The sequence below is a fragment of the Artemia sp. Qi Xiang Cuo genome, chromosome 20 (genome assembly GCF_049724085.1).
Source record: "Artemia sp. Qi Xiang Cuo chromosome 20, ASM4972408v1, whole genome shotgun sequence".
Taxonomy (NCBI): domain Eukaryota; kingdom Metazoa; phylum Arthropoda; class Branchiopoda; order Anostraca; family Artemiidae; genus Artemia; species Artemia sp. Qi Xiang Cuo.
In genome coordinates this window covers 2173724-2187224 of record NC_142813.1, presented here as the reverse complement: position 1 = coordinate 2187224, position 13501 = coordinate 2173724, and positions in this window count along the sequence as shown.

Here is a 13501-nt window from a genome sequence, read left to right as displayed (position 1 = left end):
AAGTATTCCAAATCTTGCATTTCAGCGAAAGAAATTCAAAATGAACTTTGAAAAATCAAGAAAATGTAACTGTGACAAGGTAAACCACAACCAACCACTACTGAAATATTCCAACTCTTGCATTTCAACGAAAGAAATTCAAAATGAACTTTGAAAAATCAAGAAAATGTAACTGTGACAAGGTAAACCATAACCAAACACTACGGAAATATTCCAACTCTTGCATTTCAGCGAAAGAAATTCAAAATGAACTTTGAAAAATCAAGAAAATGTAACTGTGACAAGGTAAACCACAACCAAACACTACTGAAATATTCCAACTCTTGCATTTCAGCGAAAGAAATTCAAAATGAACTTTGAAAAATCTAGAAAATGTAACTGTGACATGGTAAACCACAACCAAACACTACTGAAATTCAAAATGAACTTTGAAAAATCAAGAAAATGTAACTGTGACAAGGTAAACCACAACCAAACACTACTGAAATATTCCAACTCTTGCATTTCAGCGAAAGAAATTCAAAATGAAATTTTAAATATCAGTATAATGTACCTGAGAAACTTTTAACCAAAACAAAACAATCATTATATAGGAAAAAAAGAGAATAAATCCTTCTTAAATTATAAATTAACTTTGAAAAATCAAGAATAATATACTTTGAAAAGGTAAATAATAACCATGTACTACTGAAATATTCCAACTCTTGCATTTCATTGAAAGAAATTCAAAATGAACTTTGAAAAAATCAAGAAAATGTAACTGTTACAAGGTAGAAAACGACAAAACACTAATGAAATATTCCAACTCTTCCATTTCAATGACATAAATTCAAAATGAACTTTGAAAAATCGAGAAAATGTAACTGTGACAAGGTAAACCACAACCAAACACTACTGAAATATTCCAACTCTTGCATTTCAACGAAAGAAAATTCAAAATGAACTTTTAAAAATCAAGAAAATGTAATTGTGACAAGGTAAACCACAACCAAACATTACTGAAATATTCCAAGTCTTGCATTACAACGAAAGAAACTCAACATGAACTTTGAAAAATCAAGAAAATGTAACTGTGACAAGTAAACCACAACCAAACACTACTGAAATATTCCAACTCTTGCATTTCAACGAAAGAAATTCAAAATGAACTTTGAAAAATCAAGAAAATGCAACTGTGACACTGAAGTATTCCGAATCTTGCATTTCAGCGAAAGAAATTCAAAATGAACTTTGAACAATCAAGAAAATGTAACTGTGACAAGGTAAACCACAACCAAACACTACTGATATAGTCCAACTCTTGCATTTCAACGAAAGAAATTCAAAATGAGCTTTGAAAAATCAAGAAAATGTAACTGTGACAAGGTAAACCACAACCAAACACTACGGAAATACTCCAACTCTTACATTTCAATGAAAGAAATTCAAAATGAACTTTGAAAAATCAAGAAAATGTAACTGTGACAAGGTAAACCACAACCAAACACTACTGAAATATTCCAACTCTTGCATTTCAACGAAAGAAATTCAAAATGAACTTTGAAAAATCAAGAAAATGTAACTGTGACAAGGTAAACCACAACCAAACACTACTGAAATATTCCAACTCTTGCATTTCAGCGAAAGAAATTCAAAATGAACTTTGAAAAATCAAGAAAATGTAACTGTGACAAGGTAAACCACAACCAAACACTACTGAAATATTCCAACTCTTGCATTTCAACGAAAGAAATTCAAAATGAACTTTGAAAAATCAAGAAAATGTAACTGTGACACGGTAAACCACGACCAATCACTACTGATATATTCCAACTCTTTCATTTCAACGAAAGAAATTCAAAATGAACTTTGAAAAATCAAGAAAATGTAACTGTGGCAAGGTAAACCACAACCAAACACTACTGAACTATTCCAACTCTTGCATTTCAGCGAAAGAAATTCAAAATGAACTTTGAAAAATCAAGAAAATGTAACTGTGACAAGGTAAACCACAACCAAACACTACTGAAATATTCCAACTCTTGCATTTCAACGAAAGAAATTCAAAATGAACTTTGAAAAATCAAGAAAATGTAATTGTGACAAGGTAAACCACAACCAAACACTACTGAAATATTCCAACTCTTACATTTCAGCGAAAGAAATTCAAAATGAACTTTGAAAAATCAAGAAAATGTAACTGTGACAAGGTAAACCACAACCAAACACTACTGAAATATTCCAACTCTTGCATTTCAACGAAAGAAATTCAAAATGAACTTTGAAAAATCAAGAAAATGTAACTGTGACAAGCTAAAACTGAGTCTCTCAATCCCTGTAAAGCTCTTTTAAAAGATGCAAAAACTACTTATTTAACACAAAAAATTAAGTTTTTAATTACCACCAAGTAAAGAAAAACCACACGGAATCAGGCAACTGAGTCTCTCAAACCCCTTAAAGCTATTTTAAAAGATACAAAAACTACTTATTTAACACAAAAATTTAGTTTTTTAATGACCATCAAGTAAAGAAAAAACCACACGGAATCCGGCAACTGAGTCTCTCAATCCCCGTAAAGCTCTTTTAAAAGATACAAAAACTACTTATTTAACACAAATATTTCTTTTTAATGACCATCAAGTAAAGAAAAACCACACGGAATCCGGCAACTGAGTCTCTCAATCCCCGTAAAGCTCTTTTAAAAGATACAAAAACTACTGATTTAACACAAAAATTTCGTTTTTAATGATCACCAACTAAAGAAAAACCACACGGAATTAGGCAACTGAGTCTCTCAAACCCTGTAAAGCTCTTTTAAAAGATACAAAAACTACTTATTTAAAACATACAAAAACTACTTATTTAACACAAAAATTTCGTTTTTAATGACCATCAAGTAAAGAAAAACCACACGGAATCCGGCAACTGAGTCTCTCAATCCCCGTAAAGCTCTTTTAAAAGATACAAAAACTACTGATTTAACACAAAAATTTCGTTTTTAATGACCACCAAGTAAAGGAAAACCACATGGAATTAGGCAACTGAGTCTCTCAAACCCTGTAAAGCTCTTTTAAAAGATACAAAAAATACTTATTTAACACAAAAATTTCGTTTTTAATGACCATCAAGTAAAGAAAAACCACACGGAATCCGGCAACTGAGTCTCTCAATCCCCGTAAAGCTCTTTTAAAAGATACAAAAAATACTTATTTAACACACAAAAATGTCATTTTTAATGACTACCAAGTAAAGAAAAACCACATGGAATCCGGCAACTGAGTCTCTCAAACCCCTTAAAGCAATTTTAAAATATACAAAAAATAATTATTTAACACAAAAATTTCGTTTTTAATGACTACCAAGTAAAGAAAAATCACACGGAATCAGGCAACTGAGTCTCTCAAACCCCTTAAAGCTCTTTTAAAAGATACAAAACTTTAAATACTTACCCCCGCCTCCAACAGAAAGTTCAGAAAGACGCAATAGCCATATTTATAGTCGAATGTTTACCCGAATATTTAACAAGTACCATTTTTCCACACCAGCCACAAAACTCAATTCCTCCTAGAATTATTTAAACTAAATAGCTATCCCTGCCTCGCACAGAAAGTTCAGAAAGACACAATAGCCTTATTTATAGTGAAGCGTTTCTTATCCGTATGTTTACCCAAATATTCAACACTTACCATTTTTCAACACCATCCACAAAACTCAATTCCTCCTAGAATTATTTAAACTAAATACTTACCCCCGCCTCCAACAGAAAGTTCAGAAAGACACAATAGCCTTATTTATAGTCGAATGTTTACCCGAATATTTAACACGTACCATTTTTCCACACCAGCCACTATACTCTATTCCTACTAGAATTATTTATACTAAATACATATCCCTTCCTCTCACCGAAAGTTCAGAAAGACACAATAGCCTTATTTATAGTGCAGCGTTTGTTAACCGTATGTTTACCCAAATATTCAACACTTACCCTTTTTCAACACCAACCATACAACTCAATTCCTTCTAGAATTATTTAAACTAAATACTTACCCCCGCCTCCAACAGAAAGTTCAGAAAGACGCAATAGCCATATTTATAGTCGAATGTTTACCCGAATATTTAACAAGTACCATTTTTCCACACCAGCCACAAAACTCAATTCCTCCTAGAATTATTTAAACTAAATAGTTAGACCAGCCTCGCACAGAAAGTTCAGAAATACCCACACGCCTTATTTATAGTGAAGCGTTTCTTAGCCGTATGTTTACCCAAATATTCAACACGTACCATTTTTCAACACCAGCCACAACACTCAATTCCTCCTAGAATTATTTAAACTAAATACTTACCCCCGCCTCCAACAGAAAGTTCAGAAAGACGCAATAGCCTTATATGATAAACAAAAAATTAGCAAAAATAACATCAAATAATCTACCAATCATGAAACTGCCACAAATCAGCATCGATAAATAAATGAAACCCTAAATGAACCGAAATTACAATTATGGCTTTTTTAGGCTACAACTCTTCCACTTTCCCTTTATCTGCTTTAACTTCACTTCTTGAGTGTGTCCGAAAGTAACCATAACTCTAAAAAAAAGAATTTTAATAATTATAGATACATGAAAATGATTGGGCTTTATACGCTGATTCCAAATACATAAATTTCCTTAGGTTTAATGTCGAGGAGGTATTCTTTCTTTCCATTCACTAATTACCCCTTTTTTGCAAATACTCGCATATCCCATTACCCCTTTTTTTGCAAAAGGTTAATCAAACATCTCCGATTGTAAAAGCATTAAGAAATTTTCCAATCACTAATTACCCTTTTTTTTATTCAAATCCTAATCACCAATCAAGTTATACTCTGTGGTTTGGGTTTAACACTAAAAAAGGACACTGAACTTTGAAGTTACGCTGAACTTTTGAAATTACGTAAATCTCTCGACAAAGAGTGTAATAACCTGCAAAAATTAACAGAAAAAACTGTTTGGTACGGGGGCGCTTTGGAATTCAAAAGATGGTATATACTCATAGTCCCTGAAAGGATTCTTAAATCGTTCTTCCCATTTCCAGGGAAACAAAGTTTCTTTTCAGTTTTTTCTTGGGCACACTAATTTGAAAAAAAATTAGCCCTTTTTGAGGTGCCAGTTCCATCAAACTAATTTTTTTTAAAGTTAGGCTTCCCTTGGGACAGGGACTTGGGGTCTCAAGTTTCAAGTCATTAAACAAAGTTTTTAGCCCTTTAATAGTCCGTACTTTCGGTGGAATCAGTGTTTTTTCTAGTTTTTATTCTGCATTGGGATCTTTTTAACCGAAGGGCTTAAGAATATTAGTTTCGAGCCAATCAAAAACGGAAAGTTGTTGGTCCCGTTTTTGGGAGGCCCATACCCCAAAACAACTTTCTGTTTTGTACATTAGGTTCCTCTTGGCCCAGGGACTTGTGAAGAAATGTTTATTGACCCGCTATCCAGGCCCCCTACCATTCTCTTCCTCCAAACAAAATGTGTTCTTCTGTCCTCAGGGAACCACCCTTGAAAGTTTCGTGCCAAACGGGCACCCAAAATAAACCATGCCACAAATAAACGGTAAACCATTTCAAAACAAAACAATGAGCCATTTTAAACCATGGAACAACAGAAACTAAATCAGGTCATAATTCAAAATCAAAAAGAAACAAATTGAAAAGAATAATCAAGTCGAGATTAGAAAAAAAATACCACAAATTAAAATAGGGCAAATGTTTCTTAAATATCCTTAAGACCGGAGTGTCATTTGTGCTTTACAGAACACAATCTGTTTTTTGAGCAGCGTGATTTTTTATTTGTCATAGTATCAACAACAACAACTACTACTACTACTAACAACTCACCGCAGCACCAAGCCGCCTGAGGCCAACACAGCTACGCACGCTCCTCCTCCATCCCAATCAATTCAAAGCCTCCTTTTTACACCCGCCCATGAAGTTCCCATATCCTTTAAATCTTTCTTTATGACGTCCTCCCACCCCAGTCAAGGACGACCTGCTTTCCGTTTAGCCCCTAGACGGTTGGCCGAAAAGAACAATCTTCGGCAATCTGTCATCCTTCATCCGCACAACGTGCCCTAGCCACCTAAACCTTTCTTTTATTATAGCCCTAGAGAGCAGAGTCCCAGGAGTTACAGATCTTTTCCCAGTAATGAGTTAAATTGCATGGTGATGCAGAACACCATCGCGGGAGGATCCTCTATAGGAGGACAACTGCGGCAGGGCCTAAGATCCAGGTCTATGGACAACGGTCTCTGCAAAGGGCTACCTCGACCATTTCGGGGTACCTGCAAGACTGGGGACCTTGCGGTCAACTCTATTCCTATTTGAGGAGTGGCGCCCCTCGAGGCAATCATAGTCTAGTAAACGACACAGCATTCGCACGGGTTTCTGACTATCAACAACAACCAACCCAAAAAACAATGTTACAAGGCTAATCAAGCCTTAAAAACAATAATGGTGCTATCCCCAGTAGAAAGGGGGGTGCTACTCCCACGGGAACACAGTGCTGCCACCTACAACTTTTTTGAATAATTTATGCATGTTTTTATGTCTGTTCGTTGTCAGTGAGAATGAAGAAACAGGGATTTTCTCACTTTTATGGATGTTTTTTTGGACGGTAATGAGTGCTGGTCAATTTTTTTGATGTTTTTCTTGGATGTCAACAGCAATTCATGTCTTTTTTATGGTTTTTGTCAGAGAGAATGGAAAAACATGATTTTTCTCATTTTGAAGGACGTTTTTTTGGTTGGTTTTGTGTACTAGAAGATTTATTTGTTGTTTTTCATGGATTTCAACAGCAATTTATGTTTGTTTTGTGTTTCTTGTCAGTGAGAATGGAAAAACAGAATTTTTATCTCTCTGATGGATGTTTTTTGGACGGTTATGTGTGTTAATCAATTTATTTGATGTTTTTCTTTGATGTCAACAGTAATTTATTTCTATTTTATGCTTTTTGTCAGTGAGAATGAAAAAACAGGATTTTTCTCACTTTTATGGATGTTTCTTGGACGGTTATGAGTGTTAGTCAATTTATTTAATGTTTTTCACGGATGTCAACATCAATTTATGTCTGTTGTATGGTTTTTGTCAGTGAGAATGAAAAAACAGGATTTTTCTCACTTTGATGGATGTTTTCTGGATTATTGAGTCTAACGGGGACAGGTTCAATGACACTTTGTTCAAGATCAATTGATTTGTTGTTGTTGTTTTGGCCAAGTGCACGCTATAGGCAATGTATTGATCTAGGACTCGAGGGGTAAGTGGTTTTCCGAGAACTTTATTGCGTAATCGAGGGGGAAGTGGATTTCCGAGAAATTGATTGCGTAATCGATTGGGAATTTATTGATTCGATAATGGGAAACAGGATCACGTGTCTCCTTCTAAGCCAATCAGAGGGCTGGTTACATATTAGCGGGGTTTCTTAATTTCTGGTTAGGTTAGGCTAGGGGCTAACGAATCAAGGTCAGTCTAGAGTCAGCAGTCAGAGTGAAAGGATTGAAAAATGAATAAATTTGAGAAAGAGAGAATTAGATCAAATCTAGTGTTTATGGAAAAACATTTGATTTTGGATGATTATGTTCTTAAGTTATTGCTTCGACGCGGAAAATTTTTTCGTCAAGAGACACTTGGAAATATAATGAGGACTGATTTTCCCCCAGGGGAATATTGTATGAAAATTTTAAGTTGGGACTCATGCACACTTACTCTTGAAATTGATTTATTAATCAAGATCAAGGAGGGTAATAGTGTTAATCTACTTATGAAAACATTGCCAATAGATTCAGTGCAGATAGCTCCTCCTCCGACACAGGTGACTTCATAGCTACTCCTCTCCCCAATCCTCCACCTTGAATTTATTGAGCGGGGACGATCAGTTTCGTTTTAGTTGTGAGAGAGTCAAGTGACATTGGAAAACCAAAAAATGTTCTATACATGTTCGTGCATGTACACTCTTGGCAGTTGGACTCAATGTGAGAATTGTACAATTATTGATGACTATAGTGAAAAGTGTAAATTATGTAATCCTTGTAAATTACATAGAGGCTATGCAGTGCAAATTAAAGGATGTAATTCATGTCTTGAAGAGGTTTGTGACTCTCACCCTAGAGGACACCTGTGCTCCAATTGTCACTATGATAAATGTGATCAGTGGGAGAATACTTACCCTGCTATGATTAGAAAGAATCCCAAACGTGATTTTAGTTTATTTCTACGAGATTGGTATCGTCGTGGATTTAAATTATTCTGGGAGGAGGAGTCAGGTCTACGATTCAACTGTTGGAGTAGCAAGACAATTTGGTTTCTACGTCATCATTGTGACGACACTGCCTACTATGACTATAAACCAAGTGATTTTTATTTGGCAGTTACCGAATGTGATTCACCATTTGAAAACACTGTATGTGATATTGCTTCAAATAGACAGATTGAAACTCGTGAATTTCATAATATGAATGCAAATAGCATCATTGACTACACAAAGCGATATGACAAGAGTGAAGTTACATTGTACTGTAGAAAATGTGACCCTGACTTTGCAGTCAATCAAGATCAATATACAGTGAATCCAAATGATTTACCAGCATTAGTGGTTCACGACAGTTGCCTATACATCGAAGAAGGAATCTAAAGTGAAGATTTAAAGACATTGTTGTATATATATTTATATATGCATTTTATTAATAAACAAATTCACAAACATTTTTAAGCACCTTACTCTTAGGGCACTGAAATCAATACTGTATAGGTCTGAGAGGATATTTTCCACTAGAAAGTCGTTCAGACGAGGATTGTCACTATAAATGTAGAGAAACTGCTTGTAAGTATAGCTGCGACATCGGAACACAAAATATAGTAGTGCATGGAAGCCACAGCTTTTAGTCGTTAGATCCTGTACCCTCTTCCGATTTTGAATAATAGTTTTCCCACTGCTCTCAATATAGTTGCTGATGTGGGGTGTGTAGAATGTATAGGGTAGACCAAGAGGATCAAAAAATTCAATCGTCTTCATTGTTTGAAAGATGCACAGCCAATGACACGTCAGCACAGTCGACGGACTGCTATTAACAATAATCAAGGTATTGTTGACACTTTGTATTTTTCCGAGAAAGTCCGAGGGCAGACAATAGGATTTGTATTTGGACATGTAGTGGTCCATATTAAATACATTGATTAATTAACTGGTGTTCATGGTGCCAAGTCTAATAGAACACTGCCTTCGGGAGTGATTTCCCAATAGGTTTCATATTGATTTAGTGAGATTAGTGCAATGCTCTCAGCCAATGGGTCGGCAAATGTACACTCTAAACGCACACTCCCCGTAGGTACTATACTCATATCCTGTGTGCTAGACAAATCCAGTACAATGATACCATGTGTTTTAGCAAACATATCTTCGGTTATACCATTTTCAAATAGTTGTGAATCATGATCTAGGGTTTGCATGGTCAACTCATACAATGTTCTATAGGATTTATCAAAAGATAGATTGTAGAGTGGGATGCCGTTTACTTTGCAGACAAGAGATGAAAGCCCAAACATTTCAAATTTATGTGGGCATTCAGTCCACGATCCTATTACACTAGCGCTTTTTACAAATGCCAAAGCGAGTTTTGACGGAATTTCACCATTGATAAAGGATGGCTCGGTGAAGGTGCGTGATCCCATGGCAATATGACGTTGATCGGTGATTGTATGAGGAACAAGAAGTTTAATATTATTTCTATTGGCTCTCAGTTTTTCCACCGCCAAAGCAACAGAACTCATGACCTGTTGTTTGCGTACATGAAGTATTGCCGAGGTGAGGGAGAGACTTACATCGGCATTGGCAGCAAGTTCCTTTCTCAATATGAAATTTGAGGGTGCAAGTGTTAGTTTTATATCCACTTTAACATTGGGCGGCAGCCATTGGGGTATATTAAATATTTCATGATATATTTTTCCAACTAGATGTAATTCACTAGTTGTAGCATTTTGAAGTGCATCTGTACTATCAGTATTAGTAATATATTCATATCCATTGGAGGTGCCTCTCAATTCCTTGTATGACTTGGGTGTCATCAGCATGAATTGTATATAGCTTTTATAATTTGAGAGATTTTTGCTTGTGCTCACCAGTATGCCGTTGATGCAGACACTGGTTTGAATAAATAGATTGCGTAGTATAGAATTTTTATAGAATATCCCATTAGTTCAAATGGGCATTGTATTATCAGTTTTTCGGATTTTTATATGCAAATTGAAGAACTTCGAAGATACGTCCATTGAGTGGCCTTCCCTGGACTAAATTTGAAAGTCAATAGTATCGGAGAGGGGTTGTTGTGGATAAAATTGTTTATAGTATCCATGCTTGACACTCACATCAATATTTTCTGCATTGAATAGATTCAATGAAGTGGTGATTGAAGGTTGAGAACCCTTATATGGCAGATAGGACATCTTAAGAAAAGAAATCTTGTTTCGATCTAACAATTTTCTTCCTGGGGCTTCTTCTTCTGTTTACACTACATGTTGGCTTTTTCCTTCTTTTCTTTGACAAGAGGGATGATGTCTTTCGTTCCCGAACTGAGTGGAGACTGATGAGTGATGCATTGTTTCTTGACCTTTTTAAACCTTTTCCATTTTTTATTAATCTCTCGCCAAGGGTTCGCACACTGGACCTAAGATTTTCCGTAGCACTTTTTTTTAAATCCTTGCCAGAGCCCCAATCGTATGGTGTAGAGGATGCAAAATCTGTCGCAGCCGGTACAAGATATTTTCTAGCCAGAGGTAGTGCAGAGCGAAACAGCTTAGCAAACAAACCGCCAAGACCGTAGCCAGACATTGACGAGCGACCTTTATAATAGTCCATTCGATTGCCCTGTTGTCTTGGGCCAAGAGCATTAACATAGCAGTCAATATCAGGACAAGTGAATACCACTTTTTTATTAGACATCTTGTTGTTGAACGATGGGATGAAAATGGCATATAATCACAGCCAAACCCTTTGAAATTGCAATGGGATCATTCAATTCAGTTCTTATTGTTAACTGACAGAGTTCCAAATAGGAAGTGTTTGCGGGAATATACTGAAGATGCTTTATATTGTAATGGTGAATATGTTCTTGATTGGTTTTTCGTTAAAGAACTCGTAGGAGGGGAACATTTGATTTACCAACCCGAGATGTTTCCACAAATGAAGCGTAGAGAAATATACAAGTGTCCGTGGAGAAGGCGGGCGGGTAGTCAGCAAAAATGAAATTAGTGTTTCCGGCACTTTTACCATTGATTATATTGAGCTTAAAGCCAAGAACATCCTTTAGGTTATCATTGAGAATAACCTTTTCACTGGCAATAGGTGAGCTAATGTAGATCATACCCTCCTCCTTTGAATAGTTGAAATGAAAAGCTCCTTTTTTACGAGCGGAAATTCTTTTATTAATAGAACGACATAAATCATTCATACAGGTGAGTTCCTCGTAGGGTAATTCAATATAAGGATAATCCATCCAATTGATTTTTTGAATTTGTTCTTGATCACTTGAGGGTGGTGGCGGCCAATCATAGGGTCTAATTTTTATTTCATATTTACGATCTTTTCTCAGGATGTCGTAGGTATTTTTGAGAATACAGTCGACTAGAGCCACTTCATACTTTCCGTTGTCGTCGAATTTGATGGTGGGGGAGAGTTTTGTCCAAAAATCACTTGTTCTATTCAAGTCATTGTAGAGAGGATCAGAAACATTGAACATGAAAGTCACATAGAAATCATTGGGCATTGTCAATATCTTCAGCACTGACCCAAGAATCAAAATCTGAGTTGAATCCTAGCCAACGAAAAAGCAACTGTCTCTTGCCCCTACGAGTACGATTCTTTAATATCTTTTCAATTTGATAAATTTTACTAGTGTTTCTAACTTTTTGCAGTTCATATTCATAAAAACCACCGAGAATCTCATCATCTTTGGTGTCTCGCAGTCGATATGTCGTGGGCTCGGTGTCCAAGATTTTGGACACTTTAAAAAGTTCAGTGCTCCATAAATAATTCCCCTTTTCAAAAATATTGGTGGCTCTATTAATTCGAATACAATCTCCACCATTGAATTTATTCTTCACATTTTTTTTTTCTTTTTAACCATTGGTGTATTACTTTAGAAAAACATCAAATATTTTTTCATTGTAGCGAATATTCCGAGGGTAGGACTTGGACAGTGATCGATGGAGTTGATGGTTATATATCCGCATGATATTATCTAAATCTTGAATAAAAGCCGTTGTATTTTTCAGGGTGCAATATCTTGAAATTAACAGACGAATCGTTCTCATTAATCGTTCAGCCAATGCAGCCTTTATCGGACTGTGACTATGATAGAGTGTTTTATTAAATTTCGATAGAACCTTTTGCACATGGGGATTAACAAATACACTACCACGATCCGATTGAATTTTTCTATACGAATCCTGTTCAAGAATACTTTCAATGGCCTGAGCAACTTCAACACCTCTCTTTGACCGTAATGGAATGACATAGGCATAGCGACTGAAGACACTGATTGCCACCAGAATATATTTTTAGGGTGCATTGTGACGCCGTTGAATTGCGTCTAAAGTTAAAAGATCCTTTTGCACTGTATGCAGAGTGAAAAAGGCTTTAGTTTGTCAATATTGTTTGCCACGAAGCCTGTGATTCCGGTGCAGTGTGTAACTTTGTTCATTCTGTAGATACTTTTTTGCTCTTTTGAATGTGCTGCTGGAGACAACTTAAGAAAGCGTTTTGTGAGTATTTAAACTTCCCTCTTCACCAATATTTTCATATACACCTTTCAGAACTTAATCCATTTTGAACGCAAACACGTAGTGTAATGTCTACCCCCCTTTTGCACGCTGGAGGGTGAATCAATTCGTCTTTGCTTTTGACTAGCAGTCAAAGGTATTATAAAATCATTGCTGCTGCTGCTGCTAGTATTTTCAAAAATTGAATCTTCTTTTTTAAATGGTGGTGGTGTTGGTGTTTGTGTTGTTGGAGGACTATAGTCTCTTAGTTTATTAAGAATTTGATTATCGCCAATACGACTTTTGTGGAAGTTCGACGTATTTAGAAAGGCATATAGATCATTGTCAAATGATAAATCTCCATTACAATTCGTCACCATATCAAAATTTAAATCAACTAGATTATAACTTTTTCCCTGAATTATAATTCGTTTTCCTGTGCTGTCGACTTCAACTTGATGTTCCTCAGTTTCCAACATGAGATATGATAATACTCTTTTACTCTGTTCTCGATAGGTCAGTGGCAATAGATTTCCAATTTTCGATACAATCGAATTCAATTCCTTCTCCTTTGATTGCACTGCTGAATCTTGAAGAGATGTTTCCTGTTTAGAGGGATCGGTGACAGTGGCGGCGGTGGGTCTCTTACGATAAGGTTTATGTTTGTCCACACGTCGCAATGCATCTTGAAGTAAAATCAGTTTTTTGTCATTGTAAATATTCTCGTCATTAATGAATTTTCTT